The 24,032-nt window shown below is 41.2% G+C and overlaps 1 long non-coding RNA gene across 1 annotated transcript in view; it reads right to left on the bottom strand.

Annotated features, from left to right (window-relative positions):
* Positions 1 to 22,369, bottom strand: part of LOC132393695 (uncharacterized) — a 64,706-nt gene extending 42,337 nt beyond the window's left edge. The window contains exon 1 of the long non-coding RNA XR_009512041.1: positions 22,310 to 22,369. This is a non-coding gene — a long non-coding RNA (uncharacterized LOC132393695). The remainder of the gene's footprint in view (positions 1 to 22,309) is intronic.
* Positions 22,370 to 24,032: the final 1,663 nt, after the last annotated feature.

Raw genomic sequence — 24,032 nt, 5'->3', positions numbered from 1 at the left:
TGTGAGAATAGAAATCACTGTTTACAAAAAAATCATTTTAGACAAATTATTTTACCTAGGAAATAATCAAATCATTGTTTAGCAACATAAAGTACAGAAATATTGCAACTGAAACAAGGCAAGTTGCCAGTTGAACAATGGGGACTGCTAACATTATTTTGCTTTGATTAAAGGAGTTGTAAGGTAGGCACGTTCCCAAAACTTTCGTAAATCATAGAACCATATTTAGTTTTCTCATCAATCCTGATGGAACAAATGCTTACAGAACCACTTTTTAATCTGATGGTTGAATAAATTGAATACAATTCCCTGAAAATGCCCTTTTTACAATGTGACTTTTCTATTTTGGACAATAGCTGATTACATTATAGAATAGATCTCAGCAGCGGGCAATTAGCTTTGCACATGTGACATTACTTTTGAACAAGAGAAGATAATTGTACACCAAGTTGTGTTATAGATCTAAAATAGTCAACATGGTGGCTGGTTTCTTCAAAGCTTCTTATCACTATGTCTTTCAATCTGTCTGTGAGATAGTACAAACACAGAGTCATCTAACTTAATCTGCAATAACTAAAATATGTATTGCAGAACATTCAGGAAGCATCCAAAACATTTTTAGTTTTTGTTATAAGTATTTCTATTCAGTTTGTAAGTATTCAGATTTTGCTTAATTTAATTCAGCCTGTCTTTCAAAAATGAAGTCATACAAGCCAAAAAGAATCACAATGGTCTAAAAATTCAATTGCAGAGAGCTGCTCATTTCAGTGATTTACAATTGAAAGTGTACTTTTTCTAGTAGAAATCAGAATAAAAATGATTTCAGGGTCATTTTGTTTCTAATTTGATTTGGTGCTTCCTGACATTAGTGATATTATTGCCCATGCAATGCTTGACTGGAAACTAATGTGATAGCAGAATATACTATCATTGTTCCTAAAAATAAGCATCACTGGTGGCAATAAGACCATGGGAACAGAATAAAACCATTCAGCTCATAGAGTCTGCTTCACCATTCAATTATGGCTGATTTATTTTCCTCCTCAATCCCATTCTCTTGCCTTCTCCCCTCACACTTTGACATCCTTACTGATCAAGAACCTATTATCCTCCACTTTATATATACCCAATGACTTAGCCTCCAGGGCTGTTTTGGGTGTAAAAAATTCACAGATTCACCACGTAAAAACAAGCTTGATGAACTCAGCAGGTAGGGCAGCATCCATTAAAATGAGCAGTCAACGAATGCTGCCTGACCTGCTGAGTTCATCCAGCTTGTTTTTTCGTGTTGATTTGACCACAGCATCTGCAGTGTACTTAGTGTTCACAGATTCACCATCCTTTGACTGAAGAAATTCCTCCTATTTTCTGTTTTATTCTGAGGTTGTGCCCACTGGTCCTAGACACTCCCACTGTTGGAAGCATCATCTCCACATCCACACTCTCTAGGCCTTTCAATATCCAGCTGGTTTGAATGAGGTCCTCTCTCATTCTTCTAAATTCCAGCGATTACAGCCATAAAATTCTTAAGGACCCTCTACGATGCTAGCATATTCCTTCTTAGACATAGGGCCTGAAACTGTTCACTAATGTACAAATGTGCCTTATAAACTTTCAGCACTACAGCCTTGCTATTATATTCTAGTCTTCTTGAAATGAATGCCAATATTTTATTTAACTTCCTTAATACTGGCTGAACCTGCATGTTAACCTTTGGGGAATCTTGCACTAGGATCACAAAATTCTTTTGTACCTCTGGTTTCTGAATTTTCTCCCCATTTAGAAAATAGTCTGTGACTCCATTGACCATACACTTTCTGACACTGAACTTCATCTGCCACTTCTTTGTCCACTCTCCTAATCTTCTGCAGACTCCCTGCTTCCTCAACACTACTTGCTACTCTGTCTATCATTCTATCAACTGCAAACTTGGCCCCAAAGCCATCAGTTCTGTTATCCAGATCTTTGATAGGAGCAATGGCTCAAAAAGGTGGTGTCTATCACTAAAGACCCCATCTCCCAGGTCATGCCTTGTTCTCATTGTTACCGACAGGAAGGAGGTACAGAGGCCTGAAAGCACACACTCAACAATTCAGGAGCAGCTTCTTCCCCTCTGTCATCAAATTTCTGAATGGACATTGAACCCATAAACACTATCTCACTAGTTTTTACATTTTTGCTTTTTGCACTACTTATTTAATTTAACTATTTAATATACATGTATTTACTGTAATTCACAGTTTTTCTATTATTATACCACAAAGACAGCAAATTTCACAACATATGCCAGTGTTATTAAACCCGATTCTGATTCTGATGTAACGTGAAAAGTAGCAGACCCAACATCAATCTCTGTGGAACACCACCAGTCACTGTCATCCAACCAGAAAAGACACCTTTATTATTGCTCTATGTCTTTTGCTATTCAGCCAATCTACATCAAAGTTCAAAGTACTGATGTGTCAGTATCTGCAAGCCTGAGATTAATTTTCTTGCTGGCATACTGAATGCATCCATTGATGAATAATAACCATAATAAAATCAATGATAGACTGTGCCAACTTGGGCATTCAAACAGTGTGCAAAAGGCACAAACTTCTCAAATACAAAGAGAAAGAAATAATTATAGATAAATTAGCAATAAATATTGAAAAAAAATTAAATGAAGAGTTCTTGAAAGTGAGTCCATAGGTTGTGGGAACATTTCAATGATGAAGTGAAGTTGAGTGAAGTTATCTCCTTTGGTTCAAGAACCTGATGGTTGAAGGGTAATAACTATTCCTGAACCTGGTGGGGTAGTCCTGAGGTTCCTGTACCTTCATCCTGATGGAGTTAGCTTGCAGGTACAACAAGTTATTAAGAAAGCAAATGGAATGTTGGCCTTCATTGCTAGAGGGATTGATTTCAAGAGCAGCGAGATCATGCTGCGATGATACAGGGTACCTGGGAGGCTGCATCTGGAGTACTGTGTGCAGTTCTGATTTCAATACTTTAGGAAGGATATACTGGCTTTGGAGCAATGCAGAGGAGGTACACCAGGTTGATTCCAGGGATGAAGGGGTTAACCTGTGAGGAGAGATTGAGTCACCTGGGACTATACTCTCTGGGGTTCAGAAGAATGAGAAGGGATTTTATAGAAACATACAAAATTTTGAAAGGGATAGATAAGGTAAAAGTAGGAAAGTTGTTTCCACTGGTAGGTGGGACTAGAACTAGGGGACATTGCCTCAAGATTCAGGGGAGAAGATTTAGGATGAAGATAAGGAGGAACTGTTTTTCCCAGAGAGTGGTGAATCTGTGGAATTCTCTGCCCAGGGAAGCAGTTCAGGCTTCCTCATTAAAAATATTTAAGATACAACAGGTTTTTACATATTAAGAGAATTAGAAGTTATGGGGAAAAGGCAGGTAGATGGAGCTGAGTTTTCGGACAGATCAGTCATGATCTTATTGAATGGCGGGGCAGGCCTGATGGGCCAGATGGCTGACTCCTGCTCCTATTTCTTAAGTTCTTATGTATGTAGCAGTGAGAAGAGAATATGTCCTGAGTGGTGGAGCATCCTGATGATGGATGCTGCTTTCCTGACACCGTGTTTCATGTAGATGTGCTCAATGGTGGGGAGGGCTTTAGCTGTGATGGACTACTACTTTTTGCAGGCTTTTCCATTCAAGAGCATTGGTGTTTCCATACCAGGCCATGATACTGCCAGTCAATATGCTCTCCACTACACATCTATAAAAGTTTATCAAAGTTGTAGATGTCATGCCGAATCTTCACAAACTCCTAAGGAAGTAGAGGCGTTGCTGTACTTTCTTCGTAGTTGCATTTATGTGCAAGGCACAGAACAGGTTCTCTGAAATAATAAAACTGAGGAATTAAAGCTCACTAAGTCTGTCCACTTCTGATTTCCCCAAAGAGGACTGTATCATGGATCCCTGATCTCCTCTTCATGAAATCACCAATCTGCTCCTTGGTCTTGCTGACACTGAGTAAGAGGTTGTTGTTATGACACCACTCTACCAGATTTTCAATCTCCCTCCTATATGCTGATTCATCACTACCTTTGATTTTGTCAATGGCAATGGTGTCATCAGTAAACCTAAGTATAGCATTGGAGATGTGCTTAGCCATACAGTCATAAGTGTAAACCTTGTGATGCACTTGTGCTGATGTAGATCATGGAGAAGTTGTTGCCAATCTGAACTGAGTTGGATCTGCAAGTGAGGAAATCAAGGATCCAATTGCACAATGAGGTATTTGAGGCCAATGTCTTGAAGCTTATTGATTAGTTTTGAGGCGATGATATTATTGAATGTCGAGCTGTAATCAATAAAGAGAATCCTGATGTATGCACCTTTGCTGTCCAGATGTTTCATAGTGGAGTGAAGGGCCAATGAGATGGCATCTACTGTGGATCTGTTGCTTCAGAAGGCAGATTAGAGCTGATCCAAGTTGCCTCTCAGGCAGGTGTTGATACGTTTCATCACCAACCTCTAAAAACACTTCAATACTATGGATGTAAGTGCTACTGTATGGTAGTCATTGAGGCAGGTTACCATGTTCTTCTTAGGCCTGCTTAAGGCTTCAGACTGCTGGGTACCTCGGACTGCTGAACCGAGAGGTTAAAGATCTGAGTGAACACTCCAGCCAGTTGATCAGCACAGGTTTTTTAGTACTTGGCCAGGTACCCCATCTGGGCCAGTTGCTTTTTGTGGGTTCACCTTTCTGAAGGCTACTCTCAGAGACTGAAATCACCGAATCAGTGAGGACTTTGGAAGTTTGTAATGATTCTTCCATGTTTTGATGGTCAAAGTAAGCACAGAAGGCATGGCGCTCATCTGGAAGTGAAGCCCTGTTGCCTATATTGCTTGATTTTACTTCATAAGAGGATACTCTACCACAACTGTGTAGCATCCTTCTTTGATTCAAGTTTAGTCTGGAATTGCCACTTTGACTGTGAGATGGCTTTCGAAGATCATAGCTGGAGCTCTTGCAGCTTCCTTGGTCACCAGATTTGAATGCCTGGCCCTCATGGGTCAGCCAGGGGAAGACTCTGAATAATTTTGTGGGAACACAAACATTTACAACTGTTTTAATAAAGTCCATGTCAACCATGGTGTATTCTTTCAGATCCATGGATGAATATCCTGAGCAGGTCCCAATCCTCCTCCTGCTACCATCTCTTTTTGTCCTAATCTCAGGAGCTTTGCTCTTTAGTCTCAGTCTGTGTGAGGATAGGAGAAAGACAGCCAAGTGATCAGATTTACCAAAATGCAACCCGGGCATGGTATGGTAGGCATCCTTGGCTACAAGTTATATGCTGATGATTATTAGGCAGAGTTTTCTTCAAACAAGCCTGTTTGAAATCCCCGACTATGTTTTGAAATGCATCAGGATGGACTGTTTCTTGCTTGCAGATGGCATCCTGCTGTGTCTCAAGCGCTTGATTATAGTGGGCCACTACTGGTATGTAAACTGGGGCCAGGGTATGGAGGAAAACTTCATAGGTAAATAGAATGGATGGCACTCGATTGTTAGATGTTCAAGGACAAGGAAGCACGAGTTTGATAAAACTGCCTCATCGGAGCATCACCGCAAGTTTATCATGAAACACACATTTCTGCCTTTTCCAAATCAGCAGTTCAATCCTTTCTGTAAACTGAGAAGCCTGCTGGTCTGATCAGTGTATCAGGTGTCCTGGGAGAAAACCAAGTTTCTCTCAGATTAAAGAGAAATATAATGTTTAGTGAACAATGCAACAGCCACATAATGTGATTTTAATGGCCAACAGTGATTGCCAAGCCAATGCTTACAATTGTCTGAATTATATCAGTGAAGAAATATCTTTGTTAAAATACTGCAGAAGTATTTTCATTCCTGCCAACTTAATGGCTTTATAACTGAAGTCAATAGCAAGATTTCACTCCCAAATCATGCCTATAATGCCATGCACAGGCTGGCATTTTGCAGTCATAAGTAAGCCACTTCTGCTGTTCTCCAAACAATCAAACCCACTCATCTCATCATATCTCTGATTGAAAACTTGTTGAAAGAAACCAGTTTCAAAAATATTCACAAATTCTAGCTTGTGAGAGAGTGGCAGGACAAAATATTTTCATAAAGCAGCTGAACATTTCTTTGACAGGTCTAGGACACATCCTTGGATTAGCCAGTAACTAGAGTGTCAAAATGTTATGAATCTTTCCGACAGTCAGAAATATATTACAGAATTCCAATTATTAATAATCAAAATATTTAAAATTAATTAAAATAATGTGAAAATTAAAGATTAAAATAAATTCAGTTTAAAAATCCTAAAATTACTTTAATCCATTGCAGTCACTCTAGTCTGTGGATGAGAACTCTGAACCAATTTCTCTTCATAAGTGCAATGTTACCATATACTGTATTTATAGCTTGGAAGATATCCATGTTGATCCATGCTGATCCATATGAACTTCAGAAAAAAGCTACGAACATCCAGCAAGTCATGCAGTGTCTGCAGAAAGGGGAACAAGGTTATCCTTTCAACTCAAAGTCCCTTTCTCAGAAATGGGGTAATCCAATTTCCCCATTCTTTCTTTAGAGCCTGGTAACTTATGGCTCTCAAAATTGTCAATGTGGTGTGGGTTACTACCTCAGTAATCCTTTCAGAAAACTCCATGTTGCCGATTCAATGAGATACTTGTTCTCACTGTAAATTAAATATGGCTTCACAGGAGAAGACAGGGAGGGCTGGTGAATGATTGCCTTCCTGAATGGAGGCCTTTGACTAGTGGAGTGTTGCTGTTGCTGTTGTTGTTTGTTATCTATATCAATGATCTGGATAGTAAAGTGGTTAACTGTGTCAGCAAAGATGCGGAGGACACAAGATTGGAGACGCAGTACACAGCAACTAAAGCTGCCCTGGCTTACAGTGGGATCTGCACTAGCTAGAAAAATGGCAATTAAAATTCAATGCAGACAAGTGTGAGGTATTGTGCTTTGGGAGTAGGACATATACAGTTAACAGTAGGGCACTGAAGAGTGTGGTAGAACAAAAGAATCTGGGTATACAGGTCCATAATTCCTTTTGCAAGTGGTGTCACAGTTACACAGAGTCATAAGGAGAGCTTTTGTCATATAGGGTTAGGAAGAGAACTTTTTGCCACATTGGTTTTCATAAATCGGAGTATTGAGTATAGGATAAACACAAGAGAATCAGCAGATGCAGAAAATTCAGAAATTGCTGGAGGAACTCAGCAAGTCAGGCAGCCTCTATGGAAGTGAATAAGCCATCAATATTTTGGGCTGAGACCCTTCTTCAAGACTGGAATGGAAGGGGAAAACACCAGAAAACAAAGGTACGGGGAAAGGGAAGCAGGACCAGTGTGAAGTTAACAGGTGAAGCCAGGCGGAAAGGAAAAGTAAAGGGCTGGAGAAGAACACATCTGATAGGACAGGGAAGTGGACCATTGCAGAAGGGGAAGAAGGAGGAACACTAGGGGGAGGTGATATGCAGGTGAGTAGAAGAGGTAAGAGATCAGAGTGGTAAAGAGAAAGAGGGAATCCAGTAGACAACTCCAACCGATTCACAGGTAAAATGTTGCCTCACCTGGAAGGACTGTTTGGGGCTCTGAATGGAGGTGAGGAAGGAGGTACAGTAAATCGGCAGGGGTAACGTATATGCCAGGAGGGAGATTAGTGGGGACAGATGAATGAAGAAGGAAATGATGGAGTGCGTGATTTCTGTGGAAAGCAGAGAGTGGGAAGGTGGTAAAGATGGGGTTGGATAGTAGGATCCCATTGAAGATGGTAGAGGTTCCAGAAAATGATGTGTTGAATGCAGTGGCTGAAGGGCTGGTAGGTGAGGACAAAAGGAACTCTATTCCTGTTCAGGCAATGGGAAGATGGGGTGAGCACAGATGTTCAGGAAATGGAGGAGATGCGGGTGAGGGCAGCATCAATGGTGCAGAAAGGGAAACCCAGTTCTTTGAAGGAGGGGGGCATCTCTGATGTCCTGGAAAGAAAAGCCTTATTCTGGAGACAAATGCAGCGGAGTTGAAGAAACTGAGAAAAGGGAATAACACTCTTACAGGAGACAGGATGGAGAAAATGTATAGTCAACTAGCCGTGGGAATCGGTAGGTTTATAAAAGATATCGATAGTCAGTTTGTCTCCACAGTTTGTGACAGAGAGATCATGAAAGGGGAGGGTGGTGTCAGAAATGGACTAAGTGAATTTAAGGGCAGGGAGGACGTTTGGAGACAAAGTTAATGAAATGATAAGCGCAGCATGGGTGAAAAAAGCAGCAGCAATGCAGTAGGTAACGTAGCACAAGAAGAACTGTGGAGCATTACCATGGAAGGGTTGAAACATGGACTGTTCTACATAACCACCATAGCTATGTCCCATGCAGGTGCCATGAGGTCCTGAGCTATAGGAAAAGATTGAATTAGTTAAGATATTTTCTCTGGAATATAGGAGAATGTGGAGATATTTGATAAAAGTATACAAAATTATCAGTATTATATACAGGATAAATGCAAGCAGGCTTGTCCCACTAAGATTGGGTGAGACTCGTACTGGAGGTAATGCATTAGGAAGAAAGGTAAAATCTTTAAGGGAAATTTGAATGGGATCTTCTTCACTTAGAGGATGGCATAAACTACTAGCAGAAGTGGTGGATGTGGGTTCAATTGCAACTTTTAAGAGCAGTTTTGAAAACTAAGTGGATGGAATGGCTATGGAGGACTATGGTCCAAATGCAGGTCAATGCAACTAGGCAGTATAACAGTTAGGTATGGATTAGATGGGCCAAAGGTCCTGTTTCTGTGCTGCAATGCTGTATGACTCTATGCTTCTAATTAATGATCTTGCTGCTAGAAGAAATTATCTGATTTTTTTTCCTGTCTATGCCTCTCAAATTTTGCACATTTCCCAATGGCTGACAGCAAACATCCCTGCTTGAACAGTCTCTCAACATATTTAAAATACTCCATTTCTATCATTTTCTTCGGCAATCTCCTGCTTCCTATTCTCTATGACCAGAATTGTACACTGTACCTGAACTGCCTCTGAACTAAGGTCTTACACTGTTCCACCACGTCCTGCCTGCTCATTAATATATGGTTCTCACTCTAAACGAGGGAAATACTCCAAAGCCTCCCCCCCACCATGTCCCATTTTCTGACTATATGACTATATTGTTCCTTTACACAATTTACTGTTATCTCCTTGCGCCTCGTTTACACTCTTGAGATGCAATGCAGAATAGATCCTTCCAGCCTTTAGAGCCGCGCTGCCCAGCAATGCCCCTATTTAATCACAGGACATTTGCAATGGACTGTGGGAGGAAACCCAGAGCACCCGAAGGAAACCCATGCAGTCACAGGGAGGACACACAACTTCTCACAGGTGGCGGTGGGAACTGAACCCGGTCACTGGTACTGTAAAGTATTGTGCTACCAACCACACTACCATGCTGGAAATCCACAATCCTTGTTCACTTATACAAATGAGCCAGCCTCAAACATTTGCTCCTCGCCTTCAGTTGCCTTGTTGCCTCTGAGCTTAGTATTTGTTCTCTCCTGTTTTGTGGCCCCTCATGGCTAGTTACTTTGCAGTTTACTATTAAAGTTATTATTCACCGCTAGATCATCTCCGCTATCTGCTTTTGGGTCAAGCCTCCTCTACAATTCGTGACAGGATGAGTGAATCCTCCATTGACTCAGCAGAGTATGCTCACTGAAGGAAGTCGTCGATTGATATGAGCACGCAATTCAGCAGGAAACCATTGCCATCTGCTTGCCGCTCTCTTTGAGGTCTCCGTTTTGATACAGTAACCCCATGAGAGTCAACCTGCTCCCTCTGAGCCCCAGATTCCAGTGCCTGAACATTTCAACAGGTCTCCAACCCGATGCTCAGTGCCTTTTATAATTCAAGCTCCAGCTAGCTCGGTATTCTTTGGTCTGAGCCAAGATTGCCGTTGTCATCTCTCTCTTCAATGGGCAAGCTCTGACCTGGGCCACCGCTAACTGTGATAATAAAAAAACCATTTGCAGAGGAATTTGCCACTGAGAAGCTCCAGGTTTTCAGCCACCTGGAAAGTCCAATGGAGGCTGTGGAGTCGATATTGGCATGCTTCATGGCTCATCCTCATTGTTGTAATACACTGAAGAATTGAAGATCCTCACGGTGGACTACAGCTGCAATGCTGATGACCATCGTGGCTTCTGGGAGCACTTGAGAGGCAAGCTTTCTACCTGGGAGATGCCCACCAACTTGAAAAGCCTCATCACTCTGGCCCTCTGAATTGACAAGCATCTTATGGGACGACTCTTGAGATCATCTGCCAGAACCGTTTCAGGATGTAGGACCCTCATCATCAATGCCTCTTATACCCACACAGTTAGGGAGAGCTCCTTCTTCTGGAGAAGAAGGATGCTTATGTGAGAGCTCCTTTAACCCCCAAGAGCATGAACACTGGTATAGAAACAGCTTTTGCACTTACTGCTGAGTAGTCGATCACCAATTCATCAAATGCCCACTACATCTGGGAAATGGTACCACCAGGTACAGATGAGGGGCCTCTATCTGATAAGCTCCCCTCAGCCCCTTATTCCAACACCATAGGCCGACTCATTCTCTCTGTCCTCCTCCAAACCCCGATAGCTCTACACACACAGGAGGTTCTGGAGGACTCCGATGTTTCAGGAAACTTTCTGGACCAGAATCTGAGTGTGCAGCTTGGACTTCCTACCCAGCCTGTCTCTCACCCCTTCTGCATCACAGCCATTGATGGACATCTGTTGGGGTCCAGGATGGTCAGAGCACGCACAGGGGATTGTGCAAATGAGCACAGAGAATACCTCAAGTCCATCCAATTCCTTCTTTTTGACTCACCCAACACTCCTCTCATCTTGGGATATCCCTGGCTCTCCACTCACGATCCTCACTTGTGTTGGTCATCCGGTTCACTGCAGGGTTGGGGACCAAGCTGCCGTACCACCTGCCTGCATACTCAGTTGACTTCAAACTGTAAGTTTGCCTCACAGACAACTTGACTGCACGGTCGACCAACTCCCGGGCACACCCCCCCCCCCCCCGCCCCACCCCGAGGTCGTCTGTCCTTCCACCACCCTCCTGAGACCCAAGTCATGAATGATGATGTCACCAAAGCATGACTGAATATCTTCACTTAACCATCCCAGTTCCCAGCCGGTGTGGGATTCTCCTTTGTCAATGGGAAAGACTGGGTCTCTGTCTCTGCATCAACTACCATGGACTCAACTAAATCACCGTTAAGAGCTGCTACCTTCTCTCCTTGATGGATAGCGTATTTAAAACCCTTCACAGGGTCCAGATCTTTACCAATCTGGAGCTACAGAGCATGTACAACCTGACCCACATCCACTGGGGGATGTTTGGAAGGTGGTGTTCATGACACCCACTGGCCACGGCGAATACTTAGTGATGTCTTTCAGACTTTCCAACAGTGCAGCTGTTTTCCAAGCCTTCATTGATGAGGTCATCTGAGACATGCTACCCTGGTACGTATTTGCCTACCTTGATGACATCCTCATCTTCACCAGAATCATATGTCATGTCCGATCAAAGTCTCCTCAAAAGAAAAAATGTAGTGCAGTTATGAAAAATGCCAGTTTCCCCCTCTAGTCATTCCCTACCTGGGCTTCACCCGTTCACTCCAAGGCATAACCATGGGTTCAGAGAAAGTGTACATTGTCATTTAATGACTGTGACCGTGCTCTCTCCATCAGCTACAGCGCTTCTTGAGCTGGTCCAATTACTAACCACTGGTTCATCAGAAACTACAGGCAAATCACTGTCTCTCTCGCCTCCCTCACCGAGTCCTCTTGAAGAAACTGGTCTGCTACCACACACCATACTTTTGAGGAGCTCAAGAGATGCTTCACCACCACACTTGTTCTCTGCCATCTGAACCATTTTTGTGGAAGAGGTAGATACATATGACATGGGTGTTGGGGCCATCCTCTCCTAGCGTGGACTGACAGGAAGACACAATCTTGTGCCTTCTTCTCAAACTAGTTCAACTCCCTTACAGCCCCATTATGGAGTAGGAGACTGGGAGCTACTCACCATCAAATGGGCCTTGGAAGAATGGGGACATTGGCTGATGGGAAACACTGAGTCCTTCGTGACATGAAATAACCACCAGCACCTCAGATCCATTCAACAGACCCACCAACTCAACCCACGTCAGTCTTGCTGGGCCTTCTTCAAGCAATTGAACTTTACCATCTCCTATCAACCTGGCTTCAAGAACAGTGAGGTGACCCACTTCATTGTGCTTCCCAAACTTCTGTCAGCTGCTGAGAACAGTTCAACTCCACCATTTCCCTCAGGACACTGTGTTGCACTAGGGCCCACAACTGATCTCCCTCTTTTGGCAAGCCTTCGGCTCCCTATTCCAGATTTCAATTATTTAATTCTCTGGCTGTCATCTGCAGATCAATGGTCAAACAGAAAGAGCCAATCAGCAAGTGGTAAGGTTTCTGCGATGCTACTCTGCCTAATGCCCCTTTCACATGGAAGAAGTATCTTCTCTGGGCCGAGCTATACACAATGGACATGTCTCCTCTGCCATGGGTCTGTCACCCTTTGAAGAGCTTCGTGGCTACCAAGCCCCATTGTTTCCCCATGGAGGAGCCAACATTGGAGGTCCTGTCCGCCAGGATGTTAGCTCGCCATTGCCAGAATGCTGCCGGTGCCCAGCCAGAATACTTTGGCCTGAGGACCATGTCTGGCTGTCCGTCCAAGATCTGCCCCTGCACACTGACTCCTGCGAGCTCACGTCCCGGTTCATTGGTCCCATCAAGGTTACCCAGTGCATCAATCCAGTCACTTACCCACTCCAGCTGCCACCAGCCCTCACAATCACTCCAACTTTCCAGGTGTCCTGCCTCAAGCCCGTCTGTCCATAGTGAAGAGTGGGGAGAGTGGGGAGGTGGGAAACCAGAGGGAGGGGATGGGATGGTGGAAGGTGGTCCAGATAACACAGTTCACTGGCTGGTTGATGCCATTATGATGGGGTGTGCAGAACCTAGTTGACTGGGAAGGATACGGCCCGGAGAAGGGGTCTTGGGTTCCCTTCAGTTACATCTTGGATCAATCCCTCATTGAGGTGTTCCACCCAACCCATTTGGAACATCTTAGACAGTCAGGCCTGCAAATGTAGACTCCTGCTGGTCTCCGCCCAGCTAACAGGAGTCACCTGCCTCTTGTTTCCAACTCATCTCCTGCAGCCCATTTAAAACCAGCTCTCATCCACAGTCCACGTTCAGTTATACGAATCAGCCAGCCGTTCCTAGCCTTCAGTTACCTTGCTGCCTGTCAATATAGTATCTGTTCTCTCTTATTTTGTGGCCCCCCTTGGCTTGTTATTTGCCGTTGATTATTAAAGTTATCACTCACCATTAAATTGTCTCTGCTGCTCTGCTTTTAGGTCAAGCCTCCTTTACATTTTCTGACAAGTGCTTTTTACCTAACTTGCATATTACGCTGTTCAATTTTATTGAAATTGCGGATTGTAATTGTTTTTTGTTCCCATCATATAAAATGAGGCTAATGATTAGAAATAAATCTAGATATTGCACACTAGCTTTAGCATTCTCATAGTGGTAGTGAATCAATAGGGACTAACTACTAAAATGCTGCTTATTTTCATCAAATGCTTTATGTTCAGAATTAAACAGTTTCTCCTTCTGATTTTTCACAATAAATTGCTGCAGTGATGTTAGCATCATTGTGAGAACCAGAAACACTTGGAGTAATTTCGAGTCATTGCCAGAAAGGATTAAAGTTTTGTGCTACCTCTCAAGGGTATTGGCTTTAATTATGGAAGTGTTTTGCATTATTAATGTCTGACTTCAGAGCAAGGCCCACAAACTTTACTTGCATAATGTCTACAGTGGATTGTTTAGTTTTCACTCTGTTGTGGTGCAGTTACTTCGGAATTTCTTTCACAATACGTATTGTACAGAATCATTCACATTTACCAAGGACATTGAACCTACCCATTGACATTACCTCATTACTTTTTACACACACACACACACACACACCTTTTAGTAGCAATTACAGCCTTGAACTCTCAGTGTTTTCCCTCTATTATTACTTTATATATTACGTTGAACTACTACCACAAAGACAACAAATTTCCCTGCATATGCCAGTAATATTAAACTTGATTTTGCTGCTGACAATAAAAAGCATTGATAAATGTCCTACAAACTTTTGTCCATTAAGGACTGGCAGATGTTTGCTACGGCAACTCAATGTAATAACATTCGCATTTGTGTACATTGACAGGAAATTCTTCTAAAATTCCTCTCGTACGTTTGGCTGAATGTACAGTATGTATGGGGTAAATCCAGTTTTGTGATGAACTTTGCTCCAGTCAACGTTGCACGTGGGTTTTAGATGCTGGCAGAGGATATTGTTCATCATCAATTGTCTGATACAGAGTTAATTTGTAATCGTCACACAGTCTGAATGTCTCATCCATCTTGGGTACAATGACAATTGGAGCTGCCCGTTTGTTCTGGGTCGCTGTCACCACCAAGACAGTATTTCTTATAAACATGAGAAATTCTGCGGATGCTGGAAATTCTGCAGATACTGGTATTTTATATAAGTTTGTCAATAGCTTTTTCTATTGTGTTCTGGAATGGGAATACCATTGCCTTTGAGCAGGAAGTCCTACAAAAGGTAGACAATTAGGCCCAGTACATCATGGGTAAACCCTCCCCTCCTTTCAGGACATCTACATGAAACATTGCCATAGAAAAGGAGCATCCATCATCAAAGATCCTCACCACCTTTCTCACTGCAGCCATCAGGTAGAAGGTAAAAGAGCCTCAGAACTTGCACCATCAGGTTCAAGAACAGTTACTACACCTCAACCATTGGGTCCTTGAAGAAAAGAGGATAACTACACGCATTCTTCTGGAGAAGAAGGATGCTTATGTGAGAATGCTGTTCTTGGACTGCAGTTCAGCTTTCAACACCATAGTTCCATCCAGTTCGACAAGAAGCTCAGAAACCTTAGCCTTCACCCTGCCTTGTGCAGCTGGATCCTGGACTTCCTGTCAGATTGCCAGCAGGTTGTAAGAGTGGGCTCTCTCACTTCCAACGCTCTGTCTGTCAATACAGGAGACCCTCAGGGCTGTATACTGAGTCCCCTCCTTTACTCCCTGTATGCCCTTGACTGTATTGCTACCCACAGCTCCAATCTGCTAATTACATTTGTCAGCGACACTACGTTGATTGGCCTTATCTCAAACAATAATGAGGTGGCCTACAGGGAAGAAGTCATCTCTCTGGCACAGTGGTATCAAGAAAACAACCTCTCCCCCAATGTCACAAAAACAAAGGAGCTGGTTGTGGAAGTCAGAAAGAATGGTGATGGACTAACCCAGTACTGCAGCATAAAAGCCGGGACCAACAGGATCCGGGCAGCTTCTTCCACCAGGCCATCAGACAGATGAACTCACGCTGACTTAAATGTACTCTATATTACATTGACTGTTCTATTTATTATAAATTATTATAAATTACTATGATTACACATTGAACATTTAAGTGGAGATCTGATGTAAAGATGTTTACTCCTCATCTATGAGAAGGACATAAGAAATAAAGCCAATTCAGTTCAGCTGATGGTCTCGCCTTAAGGAGACTTTATCTTGTTATTAAATGCTTGTATTTTATTGCTATTATTCATATTTGCATTCGCATAGTTTGTTGTCCATTGATCTTATTTACAGTTACTGTTCTATAGATTTGCTAAGTATGCCCACAGAAAAAGAATCTCAGGGTTGTATGTGCTGAGCTGTATGTAATCGGATGATAAATTTTACATTGAAATTTAAACTTTGTTTAAGTAATAAGGCATGGGCTTGCAGGACAGTGATCTGATTCTAAGTTTGATATATATGTACACATTTACACAAACACATGTGTGTTTATACACCTTGTAATCACAATTCTTTCTGCAAAAGTGTTATCACATTTATGTAATGTTTTGCTTAAAGTGACCTTTGAATAAACATGTAGATCCTGTATACAACCATCCAAATACGTATTAGTGTTCTGAGCCAGTTCTGTGTGACAGAAAGCCATAGGAATTAAGCACCTGCTTCTTGTAAGATATCATACAAGTACTTTATACCCTGACAGGTTTTGAGACTGACTGAAGGTAGGTGACCGAACCTCTTGTCATAATGGAAAAAGATGCCCCTTGGTTATTATTAGAAAACTATAATTGATCTGCAATGTGACAAATCTAAATGTTTCAAAACAGTCACCTGTATCAGGGAAGTTTTTCATTAACCACACTCACCCATCAAGAATACATTAACAACCATTTCAACAAATGGAGCTTGATGCTCTCTAATACAATGTAACTATTTCAATGATAGAGCTCCTGGTGATGTAAAAATCAACGGATCACAAAAAATGCAAGGTTGTATATTTTATCTGGTGCCTAGTACTTAAAGAATTTGAGACAGTGCAAGAAAGGTAGGAGGGGAAAGATCTTCATTTAATGCGTGTACAGGATCGGTTTCAGGAGTGTGTCTGCAGTCCCAGGTTACCACAGCAGCTGGAAAGTCAAAGCCATTTCATGATCAAGGGCTTCATTAACATTTTGTCCTCAAGTTCCTATTCCAGGTAAGAATCCTTCTGCTGCTGACTAAGCTTACAAGAAGAAAAAAATGTACCCCTGTGTCCCATGGGTGAGGTGATAAGAAAAGGAAACACAAGTAATCAGGGGAGTCCCAAGGTGACCCATCATAGATTGATAAGAAAAAAATTAAATGCCATAATGTAAGTACAACTGTATGTATTTTATATGGTGGATAATTGCTTCCAAGCCAGCAGCAATTTTCATGGAGCTTGTGGAAGTGTATCTTGTGTTTAGCAGGTGTCACGCTCTAAAGGCTGTGTGCACCCAGCAGACCATAATGAAAACAAACTTCTCAAGGGTCAAAACTCAACCTCCACCTTTTTTGTTTGTTGAATTACAACAGATTAATTGGGGTTTATTTGATGAGCATATAGCATAATAAAGTTCAGAGTAGATGGCAGCATTGTGAAGCTTTGCTTGCTGCTTGTTGAAAGTCAATTACACATTTTTGTTTCTGGTTCACTGAAGCATTTGAGATATCTTAACGATTTAACTTCATCTCTATAAATAAGATAAGCCCGTTATCGTAATTTTGCTGTCTTTGTAATCTTGCTGTCAAAGGGACTTTTGCATCATGACATAAACTCTTTTCCAATGTATTTTGGATGGAGGATATGAGAGGCACAACCTAAACGCAAAATCTTCATTCATTCATTTTACTCTTGTTCCAGTAACCTTCAGCAGAATTCCTGTAACCATTAGACTTCCTAGGTGTTTTTCTGTTTAGTGGTGTTCTAGGCGGGATATCATTCCTTATTTTTAAAATCCTACAAGGTGTAAAGAAATATTTTATCAATTTCTGGAAGCACATTTCTCTATTTGACTAAAGAACAACGATGGAGGCTGAGATGTGATCTAAAATAAAAACAGAAAACAATCAAAGTAATCCAGTCTGTGAGAAGAGAAACAGAGTTATAGTTTTAGGTTGAGAACTCTTCATCAAAACTACGAAGGAGACAAAAGAAGTTTGAGCAACAAACACAAAATGGTGGAGGAACTCAGCAAGCTAGGTAGCATCTATAGTGGGGAATAAATAGTTGACATTTTGGGCTGAGACCTTTCACCAGGACAGGAGAGGAAGGGGCAGAATCCAAAATAAGGAGGTGAGAAGAGGGGGGAGGAGTACAAGCTGGTAGACAATAGATGAGACCAAGTGAGGTTGGGTGGGGAAGGGGAGATGACATCTGAGGCAGGGAGGAATAGTTTGAAAAGAGCTGAGGAAGAAGGTATCTCTTAGGAGAAGGCAGTGGACAACTGGAGCTTCTCAAAGTCCAACCCTACATCCCTATTGTGAGAGATGGAAACAGGTATGGCCGTCCAACAGGGATCTGGTGAAGCTCTATAGGCCAATCCCCCGTACAGTGCATGCAATGGACTGCAGCAGTGTTGATGAACTCCAACCATACAACTGACCTCAGAGGACAATGGACACATTATTTTGACATGAGAGATGGCCATGGACAGACATGTTGGTATTAGTGCTAAGTAGAATTAAAATGGGGGGGGGGTGGGCACCAGGAAATCCTGCCTGTTATGGCAGATGGAATTGAGGTGCTCGATGAAGCAAACAGCGTTGGGTGGCATCAATGATAAAAGAAACTTGTCAAGCTGTAGGTTAGGAGGGTGAGAAGGATGACTCTGACAGGATAAAAGATTCATCCTACCCAAAAACCAAGTAATCGCTTGGTTGAAACTTAGCATGACAAGAACCCTGAGTTGGTGAGCTTCTTGTTAATTTATTGAGACAGTGTTCATTTCTTGAGAAAGCCCTTCAGAAAGGCAGCCTCAATCACCAATGACCTTCTTCACCCAGAACATGCCCTCCTGTCATTACTACCATCAGGGAAAAGGTAGAGTAGCCTGGAGAACATAGTTAGTGATTTAGAAACATCTTCTTCCCCTCTGCTATCAAATGGACATACCTCACTAATCCTTTAATTTTATTTATTTTGTACTTTAGTGTAATTTTATATTTTTGGACTATACTCTTATCACAAAACAACAGAAATATATCATATTAGACTGATAATAAACTTGATTCTCATTATATTTCACTATGTTGCATACCGCCACACATTTCACATAAGCACATTTGTTAAAGTCCTTTTTATTTAACTAATAACTTATTCATAAATATATATACAGTAAAATCTGCACTTGTCTTTCTTTACATTACTTTGCCAACAGATCAATACATTTACTGTGCCATTCAACCATTGGATACATACTCTTACAAAGCACCAATGCCATTTACATTCCTCTTAAAACAGTACACCTATATAGTGTTTGAACAACTAGAAACAGGACTCAGCCCCTTTATGACAAAGTCAAGGTCAAAGTAAACTTACTGTCACAGTTTGTATAGTATACATTACCATATACAACCATGAGGTTCATTTACTTGCAGGCATTTACAGAAAAATAAAATACAAATGATGAAAATATTATTTTTTCATAAATATTTTCATTTATTTTTTCATTAAAAATTATGAAAAACTATACATAAATGAAGATTGACAATCAACCAAAGTGCAAAAGAAGAGAAATTGTACAAATAAAAAAATACAGAGAACATGAATTGTAGACTGAAGTTGTGGGGTCCTAAAAAATTAATCTGTAAGGTTATGGGATCTGTTCAGAGTTGTGATGAGTGAGGTTATCCATTCTGGTTCAGGAGTCTGATGATTGACAGGTATTAACTCTTCTTGAACCTGGCGGTGAGGGACCTAATTTCAAGTACCTCCTGCCTAATAGTAGTAGCAAGAAGAATGCATGGCCTGGGTGATGTGGGTCCTTAATAATGGATGCTGACCTCTTATGAGGGTTCTCCATGTAAATGTGCTCTATGGTGGAGATTGAAATGTCCAGTGGCAGTAGAACCTAGACTGCTGTCCTCTCTCGGAGCCTTTGTGGTATCTACACTGGGCTTCAGTACAACCCTCGGCATGCACTCCTGCTGTCACTAATTTGATCACTGGCAGCATTAACGTACAAACTTCGCATTGCTCTGGAAGACCAAAGTGTGTCATGCACCGAGTTGAGCTATACATGTTGTGCTGAATCTAAATGTAATTAGATTATGATATTCTAGCTTATAACAACCAGAAATGAAGTCAAGAGGTAGTGGGAAGCAAATGATATTATAAAGCAATCAGAATCTCAAAATCAGTGAGTATGTATGGTAAACAAGGGTAATTCAGGGGCAAAAGAGTCCTTGTCTGGGGTTCCAAGTGATAACTAGTATTTATCAGAAATAATGTCAGAAGTGTCAATGTTGCTCAACAAGAGACATATTTGAAGACACTGAAGAAAAACATAATGACAGGTCTAATCCTGATATAGTCATTGAATAAAAAATTGTAAAAGCGACTTAGATCTGCAGTGAGTTAAAGCAAAGGATCACATAGTATCTGTTTCAGAAAGCCAGTATTACATCAGCCACCCATATTCAAGATAATCAAGGAAATAACAAAAAATTCAGTTCACGGACTGACAGCAGTTATGCATATGTTATAATATACACACACTTGTTTTCAATCAGCGAATGCAGAAAGCAGCCTTTTTATATTATTAGGTTTGTAAGTCACATGACTGTGTAATAGAAGATATAATCATGCAAATAATGTGGCAATCTGTACTGAACCTGTTCTAAAGCTCTTAGTTTATTTTAGAACACCTTATAGTTCAATCTTGCAATCACTCCCAGTCTGGTCCATAGTCTGTCCCCAAATACCTTAGATTTATGGTGGATCAATAAACATTCGGTTCAAGGGCCAGTTATAGCACAGTCCAATATCACAAGTCTCACAGCATAATGAGCTGTGGAATCGTGCTTACATAGTGAAAGTTTTTTTTTCCCTCTATATCTATCTCTCTAGTCCCAGTTACCCCACGTCTGACACCACAACCCTTTTGAGACATCCCCATAATGGATATCACTCTGTCACTACAACCTCCCTGACCCACGTGTCTTTTTGAGTTCCTAAACCACCTCCATAAAAACTTAGAAAACCTACCGCACAATACAGGCCCTTTGGCCCACAAAGTTATGCTGAACATGTCCCTACCTTAGAAATTGCTAGACTTAACTATAGCCCCCTATTTTTCTAAGCTCCATTTGCCTATCCAAAAGTCTCTTAAAAGACCCTATCGTATCCGCCTCCACCATCATTGCCGGCAGCCCATTTCACACACTCACCACTCTCTGAGTAAAAAACTTACCCCTGACATCTCCTCTGTACCTACTCCCCGGCACCTTAAACCTGTGTCCTCTTGTGACAACCATTTCAGCCCTGCAACCTCCAAGATGGTAAAGCATGCAAGAGAAAGGTCAGAAGTCTTACTGCTGAATCACAGTGCAACAGCACAGGAAAACATAAGCCTGTGGATACATTGCTCCTTGGAAAGTTCCAGGTAAGATGTGACATGCCTGAAAGCTCCCCAGGAGTAGACTCTTTGTAGGTAAGCATTTCTTTTCCTCTGACCCTGGCGTTCCTCACTAACCCTGCATGACCAGCCACTGTCGACTGTAAAGGAATTCTGTCAGCAGTCCCGTTTTGAGGCACCAATTGAATGAATATATCAACTGCTAAAAGCTGGAGGAAGCACAAATGGCTTGCTTAAATACACTCCATGACGTTGGAAGGCATTTGTCAATCTGAAAGCTGTCCAGTCAGGAACCCCAATGTCACCACTGAAGCCATTTAAACAATGAACATAATAACAAATGCATGCTGTGAATCTAGTTCATTTGAGCCTGTTTCACAACAGTCATCATGTGGATCATGCCCCTCCAACAATGTTGTTCTGGGCAAAAGTAAGTGTGACATGCATAATAGCAAGAATGGTTATGTGCCTACTTAGGCACACCAGCATGAATCACACAAGAAAAGGCCAGTCCAACTTGATTCTCAGCACTCCAGGCAAGATCAAAAATTAACACCAAAAAATAGGGCTCCATGCAATTCAACTTAGAATGGAAGATTTATTTCTGGAAACCTCAGCCTTGTCCAAAACACCCACAAATTAAAATGCTTGCAACCAAGGGATCTGCATCCATTGGATACTAAAGAGGAGGCATTTTCTTATGGAGATAGATACCTGAAATTGATTAAACCATCTTTTTGTTCAAGTTTCTTCCTTCATCAACCTTGCTCAGTGGTCTAAAAACCTTGCTCTCACTATTCTCTGGAGGTTATACAATGATGACTCTTCAGAGCTGCCTAATACATTGTAGGTAACTAATCCAAACGCTATTAAATACCGTCTATTTTTCTGCGGTCATTTTCACAGTAGATTCTTGTAGCTGTTGCTTATGCCATGGGTTTGATTAATTCATGCCTATAGAAACACTGCCACTAATTCTATTTGATGTCTCAGTTTACTATTCAGAAAAAGAGAGAGAAAGAAAAGCTTTTTTGTTAAAAGCCAGATAAAAAAGGTAAGCAAGGCAAAAAGACAAATGTTTTGTTAGAGAAGATGGAATGTCAAAGGAGATTATAGTTCCAACATAAAAGACATCAAGATTTGAGCACAGAATTGTCTGCCCCAGATCAATGGGTATATTGCTTCCCATAAAAGGCTGCTGTTGTAATCATACTTACATTTTGTAGCCCGTGCCAAATTGCTTCACTCTATAATGGCATATACACTGTGAAAAGGCTTGAAACAAGTGACAAAGCTGAAGGCGATAAGGATGAAGTGACAGGAAGCAATTGAAGTGGCTTGTTAAGCCTTTATTGGTTTGGTCCAAGGTGAGAGCATGCAGATGGTGGAATAATTTTATGTATGATTTAACATTCAACAGTAAGCCAGTGCACATTTACAAGAGACTGGAAATTCTACATGTTTTCCTTTTACAAAATGGCTATTTTGTGAGTAACAAAAGGTATACAATGAAATTTTTTTTTAATATTTAATCTGTTTTGTTACTAAAAATTGGGTCATGTAATTAATTTTTTTGTCATTTCACTGTAATCACTAATCAGGCTTGTGGGCATTTAAAAACAATAAAGAAAGGGAATCAGATACATCAGTACTAAATTCTAAATACACGTTAGTGTTCATAGGAATATTATGGAAATTGTCTACCACCCCCCACCCACCCGAGAGAATCAGGAGAAAACTAGGAAGCAAGAACATGAGTAACACAAGAGAGTGGGCATTCAGCAGAGTTCAGCATATAGCAGTGTGCTCAAATCTAGAAGGATATATTAAATCACTGACCATCTCAACTCCCACATATGCTGCTGTCCCACATCAAGTTGAATTTCAAGTTAACTATCAAGGACACCTATTGTCGTTGTCATATTATACATACCCAGCCATGAATATTAGCTTTTTTGCAGTAGCAACACATTACATACAAACATGGCCAAACACTAACTATATTAGCTTAAATTAGCATAAATTATCCACAACTTACATGACAAAATAAACGTAATGATATTGTGCAAGTTGAGAGAAATGTAGTCCATGGTGCTGTTAGGATCTTTCAGGTCAGTTCAAGAGCCTGACAGCACTGGAAAAGAAGCCTTTGAACCCGGAACTGTGTGTCCACAGTCTCCTGTATATCCTATCTGATGGCAGGAATGATGGTGGAGTCCTTAATTATATCTGTCACTTTTCTCAGACACTGCTTCTTGTAGACGTTCTCCATGGTAGGGAGAGCTGTACCTTTGGCAGAACTGGCTGAGTCGATGTTCTCTGGAGCCTCTTGCCTTCTTGTGCTTTGGAGTTCATATAGCAGGCTGTGATACAGCCAGTCAGAATCTTCCCACTATATATCTATAGAAACATTGAAAGAAAAAACTTTTAAGATTTTCATATATGTGCATGAATATTTCCTAAGGGATGTTTGTAGTTGACATAATGACTGCACTCAGTCGCAGAGTCACTCTGAAGTCTAATGCAGCAGTTTAAATTTCCTACAATTTCCAGCAATCTACCAAGGAATACTCCCTCAGTGTGCTAAAGTGGGCCTGGGACAGGAAAGATCTCTAATGAAGGATACTTCTATGTATTAATTTGGTTTGATAAACTACTTTTAACCAAACCAAATGGATGGCATTTTTCTCCATCAAGGAGAAAGTACAAGAGCCTGAAGATCACATACTCAACATGCTAGGTACAGCTTCTGCCCTCCATCAGATTCCTAAACATACAATGAACCAACACATGAACACCACCTCACTACTTTCACACATTTTGCACTTCTTATTTACATTAATTTTATATATTTGTGTTTGTGTGTGTGGGTGTGTGAGAATATATATATATATATTTCTAATAGTAATCTATAGCTATTATATGGATTGCACTGTACTG

Source organism: Hypanus sabinus, chromosome 5 (assembly GCF_030144855.1).
Source record: "Hypanus sabinus isolate sHypSab1 chromosome 5, sHypSab1.hap1, whole genome shotgun sequence".
Classification (NCBI taxonomy): Eukaryota; Metazoa; Chordata; class Chondrichthyes; order Myliobatiformes; family Dasyatidae; genus Hypanus; species Hypanus sabinus.
Note: the sequence above shows the minus strand (reverse complement) of the source record. Positions and strands in the feature narration are given on the sequence as shown.